Genomic DNA, 20,805 nt, shown 5'->3' on the forward strand with positions numbered 1-20,805 from the left:
GGCTGCAGGTGGTAGAGTGGGAAACAGGGTAAGTGGAGGAAAGGTTAGGACTCCAAATCAACTGTAGCAGTTCACCAAGTAAAATCTGTCCCCGCTGAACGTACTAGCTGTTTATCACCACTGCCATCTAGAGCTGTGTGAAAAAAATTCACCGCGGACAGCAGAAATGCTGAAGTTAGATATTTCGTTGTTTAAAAAGGTTATACATAAAGGGAAATGCAGACATTTTACCCTTTTTCTTATCTTAAGGCAGGGCATCCAGCAACTGTGTTAAGAGAGCAAGAGAAGCTGGAAAAAAAGAACAAAAATAATCTGTAAAACAGTCAGATAACCTCAGCTGATTTTCATGCACGGCAAAAAGACTTCGTAAGAATTAGTACAGTACAGAGGTTAGCTTCCCCTCTGTAGCACAACTGAAATTTGCATTCTCCTGATTTGGGACAATTTTGCTGCACCTATGGGCTATTTATTTAATCGGTTATGCATTCAGTTTAAAATACTTTGAAGTACACAGCAATCACACAGTTCTTTCACTGCAGCTTTAACTCCCCTGGGGTGATTTTAATCATTTAGGAGGTTAGGAGCACTGAGGAGGTATCACAAGGGCAGGTGACAGCTAGACACCCACTGAAATAATTTTATAATTGTTGGAGTTTCAGGGAGGATAGAAATGAGCCAAGTAGTTGTTCTGGGGAAGCTTGGAGTTTTACAATGCTCTCCAGATCATTTTGTGCAGTAGAACGGATGGTTATCTTGCTTTCTTTGCTACCATGTTGATATTTTTGCACACAAATGCAAACCAGTTGTGTTCTAAGTATCTTTTTTCCACACAAGCTGGGGAAATTTTGACCTTTTCAGTTGCATTACTCTCTTTCTTTAAGCCACGATTGTAGGTTGTTTTCCATAGGAATGAACATAACCTGTTTTTCAGGCTAGGACAGACTTTCAAGACAAAGGAGTGTAAAAACACAAATTCTTTTCTAACTAATCCTTGAAATATTATTATATGCAATTATTAGCTCTAAGGCTCTTAAATAGCCATAATATCACCAGAATCCATTAAATCATCTAAGTGAATATTTTTAAAGTATCTGGGTGTCTACTGAGTTCTATGGAAAGACTATGTATCTAAAGTGCCATTAAAAGAATGGGATTTTTTTAGTCAGAATTACACTGCAATCTAAAACCTGTTGTACAACTTTTTTTAGGCATTTAGGCTGGATGTCTTCCCATAGGTGTTTGCATCCAAGGTTTTTCACACACCGTATCATATTCCTACAGCCCCTTGTCAGCGGGTATGGCCAGACCCTCTCAGCCCACATGGTGCAGCAGGCTTACTGGCATCACATCGATCCTGCAGGTGGCTGTAGGAAGTTCATAAATGGCTGGGAACCCTGCTGAACCCAGTATACATCTCTGGCTGGAGACATCCTGAAAGACTGGCCTCCAGATGTGAGTCTGTGGTCTCCCTCTGCATCTGGGTACAGTAGCCACACACATTGAAATAATCTCATGTCTTTGGTACTATCTGCCTCTTGCCTACCACTGACTGGTGCTATTGCTAACTGCAGGACTTGTCCAGTTACTCCAGAATATGCCAAGAATATGCCAGGATCGTGAAATTTTAACATATAAAAATATTATCCCATGACACTCGTGTTTAGGAATCTGGTCATCTTCATCTTAAATAAGGTTGACACTTTCTTTCCTGCCTGATGAGATGAAGTCCAGAAGCACGAGAACAGACAGCTGCTGGTGACAGTGCCACTAGTGCCCTGAGGACCCTGAGGAATGTGGATGCATTCAAATCAGGCTGACACCCATGGAAAATTCATTTTAGTCCTTAGCTTCTGCCAGATCATCTTTAAATAAGCCTTAGGTGAAGTAAGGTTCACTGATGGTTCTCAGGACATGATGTGAAAGCTCAGCCCTCAATACTGTTATCCTGTCCCTTTTGACCTTAGAAAATACTTTAGCTTCCTTTCATCTCTAAGCGATATACCAAATTTACTAGGGTAAGGACACACAAACAGAATCACCAGGTGCTGGCTCCAGCTCCTTGACTGGTATCTCCGGAGATTGCCTAGGACCCTAGCAACTTGTAGATTACAGACAGTGACTCCGGCTAGGGAACAAATGTAGGCAGAGGGGAATCCTCACTCCAGTGGAATGTCTGTGGCATGATGGACCTTCAGGTCCTAGCTGACATTAAATTAATGCATTAAATAAAGGATCTCCCTTCTATTTCCCTCCTCCTTTTAATGGCATTCTTGGGGTCAGCGGCATGGCTGGTCTCTGATCTGGTGGTAATCATATCAGCTTTCCAGATGGTAAGGTCACAGGAAAAGCAAGGTCATAGTCATGATTAAAAAAATAATGCAAAAGGGAATAAACACTAAAGGAATAAATTAAGGAATGGCAAGTGTAGCTCTGTAAAGCCACTTAAAAGAGGAGAATGTGAATAATTCTTACATGCATATCAGCACAGGTCTATGGTCAGAGTACACAGGCTAAGTCAAAGTGATTTACCATATGCTAGGTGATTTAACTGACTTTATATGGATACTCAGCCCATTGCAAATGAGCACTAAAATAAGCAATTTTTAAAAATATATATAACTGTTTACTTTAGGAAGTTTTACTTTGCATTTGCCATGACGTAAGACTACACAATGGATCTGTTACACTGGTCTAGCTCATACAGGGTACCTCAACAAGCCATAGCAACTTAATGAAATGTCTGGGGCTTCTCAGTGTTTGGAGTTATTTTATTTTCGCTCTTTCTTCTGTGGGAAACTTCCTGCTGTCCTTATTTACTAGTTAGACAGTGTTCAGCTCCAAGAGTGAAACCTAATTATACCTATGTTTTCCTAGAACACTGTGTCTTTACACACCAAAAACACCCTTCTTCTTGTCTGCTTGTATATTTGTACTATTCAGATGATGTGAAGCATACTTCTTTGGGAAAATTATACTGAGAGCTCTGCCATCAGTATATCTGGTACTAGAGCAATTTTTATGAAGTTTTGAGGACAGAGGCCTGTGTGAATTATTTTGAACCAAATATATTTGGAATATTGTTTGTGCCATTGCACAGTATTCCAACGGACATGCTAAAAACAGTATAGCCTTTAACAAATTAATTCAAATTAATATTTTAACTTTGTTGTCCATAAAGGAAAGTTGAAGTCTGAAATTCAGCCTTTGAAATGATGTGCTTAAAAGCAAGGTTCGGTATGTGATTTCAGTCTAGTCAACCCAGTGGCTTAACATTGCAGTCTTATTATCAGAGCGCCACATCTGAAGCTCAGATTTTTCACTCCTTCAGCTATTCAGATTCTTTTGTATTGGGTTTAAGGCAGTTCTTGTTCTTTGACTAGTTGGTTATTTATACTAAGTCGAAGAGGAAAAAGATGAGAGCCAACTTTTGATGTTTACAGTTGAAATAATAAAAAGGGCTTTTCCCTTGTTAGACAATATTGCTTGCAGAGAGATGGAGCATTCAAAGAGAAGCAAATGCACATACAGCAGCCTAAACTCACTGTTACTGACAGGCTCTGAAAAGGTTGTTCCTTATTGAATAGCTGAACCTGATAAAAAGTACAGTTTCCCACCGACATCTAGGAGGCCATTAAAATTTCTCGAGCTGTTCCAAAATGCATAGTCCCAATTAAAGAGAAGTTTCTGTGTTCTTTTTCTCAGGGGTAGGCTGATAAACCAACAGCAAACCATTCTGGTAGTGGAGACAGAAGGAGTGTGAAGATTACCCCTGAGGAGAACATGGACATGGCACAGCATCAAGAGGCAACACCGGTGAGGAGCCGGGCACTTTGGAGCCTTTCTGGCACCTGCTCCCAGAGGTGGCTGCAGTTTTAACTGCTCATTTTACCACAGCAATATGAGGTGCCCATGATTGCTAGACTTTAGTAAATTTCATTATCACAATTATGTGCTTTGTTATTTATTGCTGCTTTCTTTAGTAGTTTTTTAAATGTTTTATAGCATGAGTACAGCTTGTAGTAAAAAAACCCCAAAAAACAAAAAGCTTTTCCTCTGACAGAGTCTCAACAATTGAGGCCAACAGTCTTATTAGATTTTATTGCCATTTTTCAGTATATATTTACTTAAAAAGAATAATTTGGGGGTTCCTTTTTAAGCCAAAAAATACAGTGAGCAGGAGGAAAAGAGCACAAAGATAAGGGAAGTAATTTCTGATAAAATCTGAAGAATCCAAACTTCAACCACTGTAATTTTCCTTTCTCTTACTAATTTCAGCAAGCTTTGGTAAAATTCCATGTGAAGAATTACAGTTTTAGAAGTCTTCTAGCCAGACTTCTAGCCATTCGTGTGCCCTATTCATTGATCCTTATTTAATAGCCCCTCCTGGATGATTCCACCTACGTTAGATGTGTCCCAGAATGCGTTGCACCACTCTCCCTGATCCCAAAAGTCTTTATCTTCCCTGATTCAAATAGGACAGATGGCCCAGAAGAGATTAACAGACCTCCTGAGACATATTTCATAAAAACTGGGAGGTCTGTTATAGTTCAATAGTTATGTGATCTTTATTCTAAAAATGATATAATAGTTATGATTGGAACAGCTTGGACATTTCAGATTTTATTGCCAATTAACCTTCAAAATCATGTAATGATTACAGACATAATAAAGGATGTTCTTTAATTTAGTATATAACAGAATAATTGTAGTGATCTAAAATTAAAAAATATAGTTTCAAAACAGATTTCCTTCTCTTTCTGATTAAATTCAAAAACTGTCAGGGTTACTTATAAGGATTACTAAATTAGAAATCATATGCAGTCTGCTACCATTTCACAGTCAGGGTGTCACTTAATTTCACAATTGCTTCAAATCACTTTCCCCATGGCATACAGGAGGTGAAAAAAATAACTTGTTCTAAATCTAAATTCAGGTTTCCCATCCTATAAGAGGATTTGCTAATAAACAGTGAATTTGCAGACATGTTCAATCTTCAACCTGCAAAATGCGATGTTTGGGCAAAGGCAAATAAGACAGTGTTTCTTTAGATGGCTGGAGGGGGAGATGTGTTATATATAATCTGGTGTCTGGAGTGAGATGTGCTGTATTTTCACAGTAAACATCAAACCTCAAGAAAACACAGAACATTAGAAAGCCAACAACTTTATTGGGAGAAGTTTTAAAATGCTCATTACTTTCAAATACAGCATTGATCACTTCTTAGAGTGAATAAGAAAGCAATGGTTCAACAGGACAGGGAAGTAGGGACTGTGCAGTCACACTACAAGGTGAGTATTTGCACCATCGAAGCATCTCTGAAATGGGAAGAAAAGCGCAGAAGCAAAAAAGAAATAATATAACAGGAGATGGTTTTTGTTACATCAGACCAGAGACTACTTCCTGATAATATATGAGGGTGAGATAGTGTTTTTCGTTATCTAAGTTTTGAAGAAAAATAATTCCCTCAGCTGTGATTAATATTATATAAATCAACCTATGCAGGGTTAATATAAAAACTATTGGCATCATTGTGTCTCATTTGAATAAGGTGAGGTGACATGATGTTAAAGAACCTGACATTTCAACTTGTGTATGATTTTGAGCTTAATTGGATCAGGTGAGCTATCCCCTGTTCATAAATAAATGAAACTATCTTCATGGAACATTTTGATGTCTTGCAATTTATTATCATTGATTATAAAAAGCACAAAAACAGATGGATTTAAAGATTTTAACTCACTAAACAAAGAAGGTTTTTTCCTTTTTTTTTTTTTTAATAACAATGTTCTGGTGCTATTAACAGGTAAGTTATTCCATTTCTATATCCATACATTTTACCTTCAGAAAATAAGATGTTTCAACAACTGTTAAACAAAAAATATTGTTGAATTTTAGAAATCGTTGATTTTTCTGTAATGGTAGCCATGTCAAAAGATAGGAGAGAGTACAAATAAAATCAAAACAACTTCACTGTTTTCCCAATTGAAATTAGAAAACAAAATAAAATCATTTTATGTTTTCCTCCGATTAAAAACTTGTATATAATTAATGCAGCCTCAGGGAAAAAAAAAAAAATATGTCATAATCACTTTAACCAACCATAGAATTTTGACAGCATTTTTTCTGGTCTTTTCTAAGTACTGCACACTTCTGTGAGATAAGGGAGACAATGAGTCAATATTAAAGTAAAATATCTGAACAGATGGGTTCTTTTACTAGACATGAACACTTTCAAGTTCTCTTTGTTTCTGACAGGTTTTCTCTGCACCAATTAAAGGGCAATTCTGACAGGGAGAGTAATTTTTCAAGCATTTATAGACCAAATAATAAATGAATTTATTTTAGTTACAAGATTGAGAATTTTATAAAGAAAATTCTTACCACTTACTTTAGATATCTACCCCAGATATTACCTGAATTATACTGTAGATGCTCACATCTAGAAAGGAGAAGGAACTAACCCAAGCCATTTAAAAGAACCATTTGCAATCTTAGTCAGCAGAGGAAAGCAGGTATCTAACATCTGCAGAGGAAGATCCTGTTTAAATGTCCCCTTTTCTTCATTGCCCTTGGAGGACAACCCATCTATGGTAATTTATTCTAGGTAAGTTCCCTAATCATTCTGCTTTAATCGTTTGCTCTTTTGTTTTTATTTTTACAGACTAAGAAACACTCTGAATGAGATGAAATGGCCATTGTGTTCTCTTTGGTTTAAACCTCTCTCCAGGCTGAGGATAGTCTAGAAGTCAGGTCTTCTACCTCCTGAATGCATGGTTTAATGTTAGGCTGTGGCAATCACCATGAGATGGGTTGGATTTATTTTTAGTCCTGTTAGATGTAACTTTTGAGTTTTCTTCAGAGACTGCCGTCTCGAACTGAATCACAATAACACTTGATAAAGATTAATTGTATTGTGCATGTACTTCTATCCATTCACAGGTGGTGCAATGCTGGGAGTGTTTAAAGATGAATAGGGAATGTCTGAAAGAACTCATTTCATCACCTACCAGGCTAAGGAGAAAAAATCCGGAAAATAGGTAAATTGGATTAATGGATGGAGCTTCAGGTTTCAGGCAATCTGAATTAAACAGGAAAAACTACAGTAAACAAAAGGTTCATTTCTTCCCAGCATTACTCCAACCTGATGCTCCCAACTTATTTTACCAGTTGGTGGTACAGGTTTTTCTGACAAAGCAACTGATTTTATTTAATTCTATTGAGTTCTTCATATTGTGCAGATCACTGCTAAATTCAGCTGCCTTCACAAAACAGAAAAAAATAACACATTCAAGTAGATATTCAAAGTTCCATCTGAAATGGTTTGAATGGGAAGGTGGGAAGCTAGGGTGCAGAGAAGGAGGGGGAGTTGCCCTGGCATTGTAAGTAAGAATTTTGAGAGCAAAAACCTAGTAATTTTCGAATGTCATGTGGATTAGCAGTAGTTATTCAGGGACCATTGTATCTCTTTATAGCCATCAGTGAATGGAGTGTGTTAAGGTGGTGTTTCTATAGCAACTCCTTCCCAATGCAGTCTACCAAGAGCTCCAAATGCCTGTACACAAGGCAATTTTTAAAAACTTGTAACTGATCATTTGGGCACATTACTAGTGCCTCAAAGATTAAATGGTCAGAGAGTTCAGACACTGAAGCAATTAAAGGGTGGGTGGTAGCTGAAATCAGATTTGCTCCAGTATTGCTCCTCGGTTCCCCTTAGCACATTTTATTAAGTTACAGTGGAATCCGTTCAAGAAAGTGTTAAGTAATTTAGGATCTGTGTGAAACAATTGTGGAGAGTTAGAGAAGGGACCTCTGGCCATTATAACCTGGTGCCAGAAGAATTCCAGTGACCTGCTATAGGATGTTTATCTGGAAAAAGCAGAGCTGCACTCAAGAGGATAGTTAAACATGTATACCATTTTCAGATGTTCATTTCTCTAACTTCTTGGACTTATGGGTGAATATATACCAAAATCTTTCCAGTGGATCCATCTTGATCCTCTTAAGATGCTGTATTAAATAAAATGGGGGGTTGGTGAATACACTTGTCCATATGTGAGGATATGGAAACTCTCATTTTACCTCAACCCATTTCCATTGTGAATGAGTGATGAAGAGAAAAACTCCCTCTCAATAGGATGTGTTTAAAATTATACTTATTTTTTCCATATTGATTTCACTGTGTGTACCTTTATAGTGCTCTGTATTGGCTGTCTGTCAAGGTCATATGCACTGGATTTTGAATATTACTCATATCCTTTCCTCAATGGCTCATCAGAGGATTTTAAAGAAAAGCTTTTATTACCACAAGGACTGCAACAACGTCTGCATCTCTATGTGAGCAGGTGATCACAACTTCACAGAATCGAAGTAAGACAAGATACCACTGCCATCCTTATCAAGAGACCAACGCCCCACCTCACCCCCTTGAAAATCCAGATGAAAACATTTAGAAATTATCCCATGGGAAAGACTACAAATTTATGTTAAATATTTTATCAGTAATGCAAGTGACATAGCAAAAAAGTATAATTTCCTGTATTTGCATGGTAACTGTTAAGCTGGCACTTGAAGTCAAATGAACTCTTGTTTGAGATGAACAAGTTATTACTTGGAATCAGTCAGTTGACGGAGGAGAACATTTGTTGTTATTTCAACTGTAAAATCGTAATTAGAATCCCAGGCTGGTATTCTAAGTCACAGAACTATATAAATCAAACAAGTTTTTGTACATCTCTATTTCCCCTCTGGGTCCTCTTCTCTAAACAGATATCCTACTTTTGCTTAATAGAAGTCCAATCATGGCTATTATCTCATCTCAAGATTATCTATCCTGTTGAGAACTAATAATTATTATTGTTATCTGGGTGAATCAGCAGCAAGTCCTTGTACAGGTCTCACATTTCAATATTTCTCTGCTAAAAATATTAGTCGCATATAGATCATTTGAATAGTGAGAGACAGTATGATTTGTCCTAGGACATACTTCCTTGAGTAATAACTGAGACAGGGTATAAATTAATTTTGCCTTTGTGTTTTCATTTTATGTTCTTTTTTTTTTTTAATGGTTTTAGAATCATTTTTGTTTTATCCTTTGTTTAGATTTAACTAAATGGAAGAAAATACACCACTGTATAAAGGAGCAAATTACAAAGGTCTGTTTCAAATGAGTTTTCAGCAGGTGTTTATGTAAAGTGAGACACAGCTATTATTTAGAAGTTTGTATTATTTATAACTGGAAGTTAATCTAAGGCCCCGTATAAAACTGTTGTAGTACAAACAGACTCCATTTGTCATTCCATTTTGATTTTCTGTTATGATTTCTTCTTATAAAGGGGGAACACACTGTTTAATTTCACATTTTCTTTGCTCTTCCTGCTCTAATGTACACAAAAATGGAAACTACCATAGATTCAAATAGCCTTTTGTTTTTTCTTTACATATAGGACACAAAAGTGGAATCTTGATGAAGACATGACAAAGATATTCATAAAGATGAATTTTTAATAAAATTTATGGTCTTGTTATGGTCTTGTAAACACCTATATGTATGATTAACTTTATAATTGCCTTCATTGAAACTATTGCTACCAATACTCACCTAACTCTTCAACTTTAGGACTGCAAGTGTTTGTAATATTAGGGTCAGTATAGCAGGTAATAATTCCTAAAATTTACAATGTCCTTTCCTAAAGCAAAATATTTCTGCAAGTTTTGTGTGTATATTTCGGGACCTAAATTCTAGGTTTGTTGCTTTTATTACTTTCTCTTAATTTGAAATAAAATGGTCAGCATCTAAAACCTCAGTGATGATCTGCAAGTCTCTCATTTATTATTTTCATGAAATGCAATTAAGTAGAGATTAAACCATTGGAATGTGTCTCCATGGAATCTATCTAGCAGAGATTAGACACTCCAGAAAACATTGGAGCTGCTTCTTTTAAAGCCAAAAGAGGGTTGGCAGCTGTGTCAGAAAGGTGATTGTTTAACTGATCTTGGAGCTCTTGGAAACTTCCTGCATATTGTATTAAAGGGAAAGAATTTACTCTCTTTACAGGAAATAGAACTTTGATGCTTCTGCATTTGACTGAAAACACATTTCCTCTTATCTAGCATAAACATGCATGACAAAAATGCAGATGTTATTTTAAAAGTGAAACTTTTTTCATAAATATTTAATTTTGCATAGATGATTGTTAAGCTTAGGGCCACATGCATTTACTAGGAGGTAGGGAAAGAAATGTAGAGTGGGAAGCTCAACTGGTGCTGCTTTTTGACTACAGCTCTCCTAGATCTTATCTTTACATGTAAAAAACAACAATGGAAACATCTCCCCTGTGCTCCCTAAGATTACAGGGATAAACCTTTCTTAGTTCAATGATTGACATGTTCATGTAAATGCTTTTTCTTCCATTGTATGAAAGTACTGTTATCCTCTATACACAAAAGTGAGAGACAGCCCTTGCTGTTCTTAAACCACAGAGTATTCATGCAGCTACCCTTCTGCCCTTTGTGAAGACATCTTATTACGGATGGTCTTCATCTTTACTCTCGAGGACCTCTGTTCTAACGGTGACTGTGTATTACAGCACTGTTTGATAATCATGTCAGCCTGGTTGCTGGCTCTCCTCCCAATCAACAGAAGTTTTCCAGAGAAGGACATCCAAATGAAGCATGTTAGCAAGCTCTGCTTTTCCAAAGGGGAAGTTGTGTCAGAGGCTATATACCTATAAAAAAAACAAAACAAACCAAAACAAAACAGGAAAGAAGGTCATGAACATCTTATCCAACTTAGATAGTGATCCAAGTAATCCAATACCTAGGTAGTATACTTAGACCTCACCTTCACGTTTTACTGCTTACTTTCAGCTCTGTGCAAACTGCAGTTATCCTCCCTTGACAAACTCAAACTACGGACAGCTGCACAGGCAGAATTTAATTTCCCTGTCAAGATGCCCTAGAAGGTGTGTTCGATATTTCCAGCTGAATTAAGAAATGATCATAATGTATGAGTACGGCGACATTTGTTCTGTTTTGTATTTCATCATTCCCAGTGGTGTATGCAAAATTGGATTTATTAATACTCCTTTCATAAATTTAGCTTCAGGTTTTTTCTCTATGTAAGTAAGCATTCCTAATCTTGCATAGAGTTTGAAGACTCAGGACCTACCTTAGTATGAAAATACGGTTTGAAGTTATTTAGACAAAAAAAAAAAAAAAAAAAAAAAAAAAAAGCCATATTAGTTTGATAGTCTCAGAGAAAAAACCCACTGCAGTAGAATGACAGAAGTTCAAGACACAAATCAGACACTTAGAAGATCTTAGTTCACTTCTCATCTTCCCAACAGACTTTCTCGGACATCATCAATAATGTCCGTACTGCAGTCCTGCACTGTACAAAATAGATAACAGTTGCATTTATTTTGCTACTTAAGCCTTAATCTTCATGGTGCAGGAACTGCTCATACTATGGGCATATACAGTGCGTAGCATACAGATCTTAGTGTAACATACTAATCACTTTTGTACCATTATATGTAGTATTAAATTTTTGGGGCTACATTGCTGGGCTGGAAATAGCTACCATGTCTGCTTCAAAGCCAATATTGTACACAAAGCTAAGCAAAGTTTCAAAAAATGTATTAAGTTATCCAACTCAGGAATTTCAGTCTAGAATGCTGTTATTTAAGATTATGTCAGCACTTCAATTATTTTTTTTTTTCACCAGTCTATAATTAGCTTGTACAAAATTCACCAGGGACTACATTTTAGAGTAGAAGATCTTTCCCTTATGCAAAATTGCTTACCGGCATGGAAAGAAATACCTTATTTGAGGGTTTACTATCACGTAACAGTAAGTTTAGCAGTTTTCTTATTTGTTCTTGAACAAAAGAAATATTTATTCGGCCTGTCTCAGTGGAAGGATGAACAGATGGTAAAGAGTAATAGCAGTCTCTGAATCCGTCCTCTGTGTCTTCTCCTTTTCAAAATTCTGTCCTTTCAGCTTGCATGCTGATCACCCTTTTCCCTAGATAGGATAACATTATGACTCTAAAAAAAATAATCAAAACCAGGCCACTTTTTTCCAGCCTTTAGTGATCTTTCAGTTAGTCTTATTTTTTTCAAGTTCTATTCCTTGGTTCTATTTCTTCTTGCAATCTCAACCTTTATCAAGGCTCTTACCCTGTGGAGGTTGAACTTTTCAATACTGATTTTCCCACAGGAGCGGAATTCCTGTTCCATAGATTACCCAATGAGCCTTTAGTTTTCTCAGTAGCCATTAAAAAGAACTAGGTACCTCTAGAGGATGACAGATCCCACTCATGAAGAATATTTTCCACTATTATTCACTTCAGAAAGATGGTTTACGATGGGTATGGAGACTTGCATCTGTCCCCAGGTACTATCAATACATGCTCAGCACTTCTTTCATGGTGGGCACTGCACATTAATGGAGCTACAAAAATAATGGAACAAGTCTTGTATTATTGTTTGTTTGTTGATGATGGACCATGACTTCCCATGAATCACCCTGAAAATAATCAGCTCTTTAAGCTTTTTACAGGTCCTGCGAGCCATTAATATACTGGTTTGTCAGTGCCTGAAGTGGCTTACTAACAAGCTTGGGAAACTGAGAAAACTTTACTAAATGCTACTAAAATAGTTGTGGAGGCCATTCTATAATTCCACTGAAAATGTGAGAGTGGACAGTGATGGCAAAGAGAAAATGTAGAACTGAACGTGTCCATAAGAAGAATGAAATGTTCACATCACATTTCACTAATGGTCTGTCTGAGCCGAGGCAAAGATTCTGGTCAGTTAGTTTACGGTCTAATCTGTTGTGCAGTATTAGAAATTGTCAAGTGCATAGTTGTGTAATGAATAAATATTCACTGATTTTGTTATTCTGATCTGTGACATACAACTGGTGTGTAGAAATAGAGTGATGTCTCAGTATGACAACTTTTTTATCGAACATTCAAGGAAAAACTCAGCAGTAGATTGCAAATAAAACTTCCTTTAGAAGGTGCTGTAAAAGTGTTCTGAAACACTTTCTGCAACACATAGTTCATTGATAAATCTGCATTTTTTTCTGTTTCCTTTAGAATAAAATCTGCTGTAGGAATTGTTTTACATTTATACTCAAGAGTCAATGAATAAAACACAGGAGTCATCCCAGGAGAACGAAATGAAACTGGACATTTCAAAGGTAAGAATCATAACTCTTTCCTAGTAATTTGTTGATTCATGCTTTCATATTGGCCGAAGGCATCTTCAAAGTGCATGGTGTCAGAAGAAGCTGAGTTTCTCCAGCCATACGGATAGATCATTCTCCTGAGAAAGAAAAAAAGGAGTCTGAGCTAAAGATTCCCCTTTCTGGATTATTATCTTAAGTACATAGCTGACAAAAGGTGAGCATAATCTGATCTATTAAGAACTGTAATTTTTTTAAGGATGTTTGGGGATATCAGTGCTACCTCACACACACCTTCCTTCATCCTACACTGAAGTATCTAAGCTCTGCAGAAAGAAAGCATTTCAAACATTTCTCTTGGCAGTACCCCACACTGTAGTATATGGTGCTTGCAGCTCAGACTGCCGTTCTGAGGTGTTCCTTCTCCCGTGCAACACAAGCAGGTTTTAAACATTAACTCAGTCATAAGCCTCAAGATGTAGCACAATTGACAAGTGAATCCTCATTTTATATTTTTTTTTTCTTAAACAGAGTAGGATAACCTATCCTCTGGAGATCTGGACTATTGTGGTAGTATCCTTTATAAGAACTTGTAAGGACTTACAAGTGTTTACAAGTGAATTAAGGGTGAATTTCAAAATATTGGTTGTGGTTAAAGTAGCCAGCATGATAATCTGTTTGTTTGTTTTCTCCTCCACTGGCAAAACAAACAAACCAACTTACTAGTTTTACACCATGGCTGTTTCTCTCCAATTAACGTTTCAGTTGTAAAACAGCCTCCTCACTCACAGGGGGATTCCTGCTGTGGGCAGGAGGGGAAGAAAAACTTGCTGAGTTGAAGCCAAGTTGCTGCTAATCTGCTTAAAGATGCAGAGGCAGACTGTGTTTTGAACACTCAAGTCCTTTTCAAGTGAATAATCTAACACTAGTTTTATGACCTTTAAAAATATTAATGAAACATTGTCCCTTTATATGTAAAAATAATACGATTTTATAATTATATGATCACTGCTACCTTTCAGTTATGCCTTGTGCTTCAAGATGCTCTCACACTGTTTACTTTGTCTGTTCAGACGCTGCACTGATACATGAGACTGTTAAAACTAAAATGGATGGAATTCTGTGATTTTTGTGTGTGAAAGAAATGCAGTTTTATGGAACTATTATCAGGCTTGATTCGACAGTCATTAAATTTTATTTCAATTCTTTAATCCCATTGAAATTACAAGGCTAAAGAATGAGACTATGTTTGATTTCAGTGGTACTACACTGAGCCAGGATTATAACCATGCTAGAAAAAAAAGGGGGGAATTTTCCTGCCAAGATAGATTTCAGTGACGTTTTCTGTCACAATGCAAATTATGGGTACTGTTAATACTGAATTTTTATATTCTTTCATCTTAGTACTTAGAAGAGTTATTTCTTCAGTCCTCTCATGTTCAGATCTTCCTCAAGAAGCAAAAAGATCCCAGGCATTGTGTCTTGCATTCTTGCTTCCTCAGCTTGAGAGCCTCAGACTTGCTGCATGTGCACAGACAGGGCTACTTTCTTGGCAGCACAGAGCTGACTTGACACCTTCAGAGACAGACAAACTGTGCAGTGTCAGTGTCTTGTGGGGGCAAAAAATCAGACTGGATGCTAATTGCATGTGCACGGCCCATCACACATGGTCCATGCATGGCTTTCTGAGCCCATCCTTCAGGTGTCACTGCCCCTGCCAACCCATCTGTCTGGCTAGATTACAGTACTTGTGGATTTGCTTATGGTTCTAGAGATGTTTCAGTGTTTATAAACACCTCTTCAAATAAATAAAACCATGCAAGACATTTTAATTTCAAAACAGTTTGATCATATTTTTCCGCGGTTTTATTTTTTTGTCCTGACTCAGTGCAAAGAAAGGAAAAAAAAATACACTTTTCACAAGTACATACATTTTGATCAGCTGTACTTAGTTTAACATAAAATGCTGGTTTTGGTTAACTGGTTAGTTAGATAAGCAAAATCAATGAGTGGATATTTGCATCTGATTGTCCATGCAACATAAATGAAATATTGTAGCCAGATACATGGATTCTTGATTTAAATGTTTCAATTACTGATGAAAAGGAGCTGGAGAAAGGAAAGTAAGCATAAGCACATGTATCAAACTGAAATATTTTTTAGGTGTGAATAGTGATCTTATATTGTATAACTGCCAATTTATTTTCAGTGGGTACCTGTCAACTGATTGAGGCCAAATCCAGCCAGAATAATAGTATGAAATAAAATAATTAAAGACTGTATAATACTTATACATTAAGGAAGCAAACTAGAGGTTGGCACTTTTAAATTCTGACATGTGGTAGGCTTATTATATGCCAATATATAGTTACATCAACAATTTATTATATAACAATATTTTTACAATGTTAAATTATTTCTGTGTTTAGTATTTAGCGGTGATAACTGGAGATATTTAATAGACATTAAGGTGCAGTATATATCTGGTTTATTATTAGCCAAAATTATTTTAGTGTTCATTTTTGCTGAAGAAGAAATTATGATTCTAAACATTTGCTCACTATTATTGTAAATGCAAGCACAAACAGACTGTAAGCTCTGGAATGCTACATTACCAGAGGCAGAAATATCTCACCCATCCACAGAAAAGGATCAATTAACTATGTAATGTCCAATATCTAAAAAACATGTGCAACAAATTTTATAGTTAGTAAGAGGAAGGGAAAAGGTTACAGATCCCTTGACTTTTCCATATTTTATCCCTGGTTTTCTTGTAATCCTGACTGTTTGTTGTTGGGGGATATATATTTTTTTTTTCCCTGAGCTATAATTTACAAAATTGCTATTTATTGCTGCTAATGTCCTTGACAAAAGAAAAAAAAATCAGAGTTACCCCCTTTCAGGTTGTCAGGCAAGGCATGTCAGCAAAGCCTTCTGGCAGCAGTCCGGTGGGTCCTCCCACAAGACCTTCCCCTCTGGCTTACTCTATACTGCCAATGATTTGTGCATGGAAAAACATGAACCCTACTTTACTTCCCTAAATGTCATGCAAGGAAAATATTATTTATACCACTAGCTATGGCAACTTTTCTGACTGACAGAAAGGATCTCCAACAGCTAAAATCTGAGAGATGCTCAGTTTCAAAATGTGGAATACTTAAGATAGTTGAAATATAATTGCTCAACCTAATCTTCCATCTCCTAACTCATTCTTCCATGGAAATGACTGGAGAGAAAGTACCTGCCTTGAAAGAGTATCTTGTAATCAGTGTTACAGCTGTATGGTTCAGGTGGGTTAGGCTTGACTTCAGGCACCTATATAATTAAGGTCTGCTAACTCCATTGTATGCATATAAGGAAGAATTTGGCTATGTGATAGACTTCAGCACCTGCTGTTTTGAAGATCAGCACTTCATACAATGAGAAAGATTAAAATAAGCCTTGTGATGGGTAATCAGTATGTCAAAGATTAGAAGATCTTTGAATAGAAGTAATTTCCTGAAATGTCCTTTGCTTAAGTTCTTGTTGGCAGTGCGAACAGTTGGGTGAAGTCATAGCATCTGAACCTTTGTACGGTCTTGCCAATCTGAATGATGTAGGGTTCCATTCTGAAAATAAATAATTAAAAAAAAGGAAACATTAAGGATCCTTCCCTCTGCTTATGATGAATCCAGTTGTCTTTCAGGAAGTCTGTATTAGCGGAGAGACAAAAATTACCTTGAATGATTAGATGAAGCAACCTTCATCTCAGTTGTGTAACATACAGTCAAAAAACTTACAGAAATTGTCCACCTCAGAAGTCATAAAGAAAAACTTGAGAGCTGACTTGCACTTTTCTATTACTGCAGTTTTGCAAGGTAAAATGCAAGCTTTACAAATTCAAAGACAATAAATCCATAATTGTCACTATTTTATTTTTCCAAAAAGATTCAAAAAGGACAGAAATAAATCCTTTGTGATAAATAGAAATGTAAAGGATAATGTGCTTAATTGTAGATAGGCCAGAGTATATTAAATAAAATTAATACCAGTGAAGATTAAAATACCTAGATGAAAATTGTGATTTTTAAGTGCTTATGCACCTACTAATGCTAGAGAATATATTTACTGTAAATTAGTAACCTGATATAAGTTCTAATTTTTCAATAGCCTCTAGGCAAAAATGGAGTATAAAAGCATTCATCATTTTAATAAAAAGAAAATAAACAACTGCCACAATACCTAGACTCATAATAACAGTTGATCTTGAAAGTTTTATCTCAGAACCAGGAGAAGAGTATGACAAAATGACAAAATATGTGCATAAATAAGTTATTCAAAATGAAGGAGAGAAAAAAAGCAACAGAATAAGAAAAGAGATTGGACTTGGGAGTCTGAACCATTATGTCTCATCAGGAATGTATTATTGTGAGTCCTAGTGGAAAATATGTAAACTAATAATAGCGTAAAGATAATCTGATATAAAGCTTGTTAAAAAATCTGACAGTGAAAAAGCAATTTTCTACAGAAGTACTACGGGGATTTTTTAATCAAGACAAAATATTATTTTTAAAAAAATATTGATGGCATTACTAGCAGAATGTTGTTTTAATTTACTTTTTGTATTCACGTCCAGTATTTATTATGTTTGCATAACCTGTCTCCAAAAATGCAGTAGATATTGAGTTTATTTCTCACGCTGAAGTTGGTTTAGGTCCATTCCCCCATCAGTTTTGGGTTTTTTTTAACCTTTCTAAAAAGTCTGTTAGAGAAACAAGTTTTTATCTGTGTCCAGCTCTTCCCAAAGTCAGTATTTTTCTCCTTGAGGTGTACAGTTTACCCAGTACCAAAATGCATTCTTGTTAGGTAAGAACCCTCTTATATCTTTTTCTGGAGGGACATATTTGAGTTGCGTGAACACCAGACTTCTCCCAGCACAGCATGGCAGAGGGAAAGCTCCATTTTGGAGTTATCTGCCAGGACACTGACATTTTCAGCTGTTACAACAACAGGAGTTTGATAAAAGCTTGTTAAAATTGGGGCCTCAGCACCTAAAATGCTTACCTATATTTTTGAGGTAAAATGAACACCCATCTGCTTGGTGTTGGATTCTCAAATACAGATACAAATTCCAGAAAATTGTATTTGAGTAAGATCAATATGGGATCCTAAGTGCTAGTGAAAAATTTACTCTTGGAAACAGCGTCATGTTGTAGAGCTGTATGCCTTCTTATTTACAAAAAAACTTCAGAAAGAACACATACAGCACAGGTGGACCAATCACGTTAGTTGCTTCAACAGCTTTTCCATGCTAAAGCACTTACTTTAAAAGCCAGCTTCTGTTTGGCTCCTTTTCTTACCAGAAAAAAAAAAAAAAAAAAAAAAAAAAAAAACACAAACCAAAAAAACCTAAAAAATAACCTACTAAAGTAACTGAATCCAGCAAAGAAATAGTCCAGAAGGCAAAATGGACTAAAACATTGAGGTTTTGCAAACTGTTTTATTCCCCTGATATTGTAGGGAAAAGCCCAGATGCAGAAATATTTTAAAGTTTGCCATGGATTTTTTTGTCATTGAAAAGCTGCCTTACAATTCCCATTCAAAACCAAAGCAAAACAAAACAGATACAAACCCACAAACCACAAAAACCAGTTAATCACCTCTCTCACTACTCTGGCTATGATTACCATAACTGTATTTTTCAAGTACATTTACATTGTTACATCATGGCAGTAAAGCTCTCCTACTATGGTCACATATCTTTATTATGCCTGGCATAGCGTATCTTTCTCACAGAGCTGACAAAAATACAGTTCTGTCACTGTAGTCTATGTGATAGGTTTTTGCCTGCTACAGCTAAAACCAGTCTCAAATCCCACCTCATCTACCCCCACTGACATGGCTATTCTGGCAGAAGTCTACAGCGTAAATATACCAGCAAACAAGGGAATACCATTTTCTATTATATTCCCAAATAGGCAAATACATAAAGGCAAATTAACAGATGCATGAATAGCCCTATACAAGGTTGATCATTACCATAAAGATGCTAAAACCTTTAAGTGGAAAATAACATGATCTGAGATACAAAGTGAGAAATGCAAGTTAACCACTCAGTTTTTGAAACTCGGGTGAAGTTCCGCATAATATCCACATGCATGATTCATCATTTTTATTAAGACCAATTAACTACTATTATAAAATATATTCATGTGTGGTGGAGGTATATGAAACTATAAGGAGATTTTCATAAAGCAAGTATCATTTTAAATTAGAAACAGAAATATAGTAATACAACACAGAAGAAGAAAATTAAGCAGAAAATCAGTATATCCTTCTGAGATAACATAATGTGGCAGCAACAGTACAACTTTCACATCAGTAACACCGAAGGGGTCATTTCTACAAAGTGAGTTTTGTAAGTGAAAGGCATCGTGAAGGTGGACATCCAACCCCTCTGTTATAAGCAGTCACCTTCATCAGTCCAAAATAAACAATCTGCATTAAAACTACAAAATATGGTCATGAGAACAAATGTATAAACTGGGGTGCAGAACCTAATACAGAATTTTGAAAGCAGCAATCTTGATCAAATTAAAAAAATAAGTTATTGGAATTTTGCATGGGAAGAGAAATCAGAACTTCTTATCTGCTCTGTTTTGTTTCTGCCTTAAACCTGTGTATATAGCATTTGATTACAAGTCCTGTTGCAGGACTCATGTAGACTGATGTTCTGTTTAGATATTGCCAAGTATTAAATTGTTTTAGCATCTGTATGCATATACATACAGATGCAATATAGTCCAAATGTTTTTAACAGTCCATGTGTTTAAACGGCAAATGCCTGATGTGCAGATAGAAGTCAGAATTACATGTGCACAGATTCCTGAGCTGTGTGGCTCTACTTGGCATTTCATGCATACGTATTGGGAAAACATATTTTACATGAGTACTTTAAAACATTTGTTATGTAGGGTTTATTTCCTGTGTTTACTATCATTTGTCCTTTTTGCTTGTATAACTAAAAAATATAGTAGTGAATTGCTGTGACTAGATTAAGTTCTTAGATTCAGCTGTCAGTGAGAGGAGGGAAAATGCTTCAGCAGCTCTTCTAGTGTCACCGAAACTGGGAATAAGAAACCTCCTTAACACCAACGTAGCACTGAGAAGCAGGCATTCCTTCACTGCAGCGCTGGGTGCACGGGGGATTGTTCCACCTAACGTGCATGCCGTGTTTTATTCAAACAAAATTATATAGTCTACACTTAGATTTATGCATTACATTTCTCAGAAAAAATCAGACATATTCATTCAATAGGCAGTACTATGATAATTAAACATCGCACATGCTCCTTACAGGTATCTTAGAGTCTTCTAAGGGGTCTCAAACAATAGTCGACCCTATAGTTGCAGCTGACTGATCACTGAACCTTAGTTTACTTCCTTTACATGGAGAGTCCAGGTTTGTTTCCTTAGTGACCTATACAATGGTCTTCTCAGCTACTATACACTCTCCTCAGCGACTCTTTCCCTCCTGGCATACAATTGCACAGCCAGGGCTGGTACGCATCTCTCCACAGTGATTACACTGAAACAAACAGTAGAGTTGCAAAGGCAAAGGTAGACTGTATTAC

The sequence above is a fragment of the Falco punctatus genome (assembly GCF_963210335.1).
Source record: "Falco punctatus genome assembly, chromosome: 5".
In the NCBI taxonomy this organism is placed as follows: domain Eukaryota; kingdom Metazoa; phylum Chordata; class Aves; order Falconiformes; family Falconidae; genus Falco; species Falco punctatus.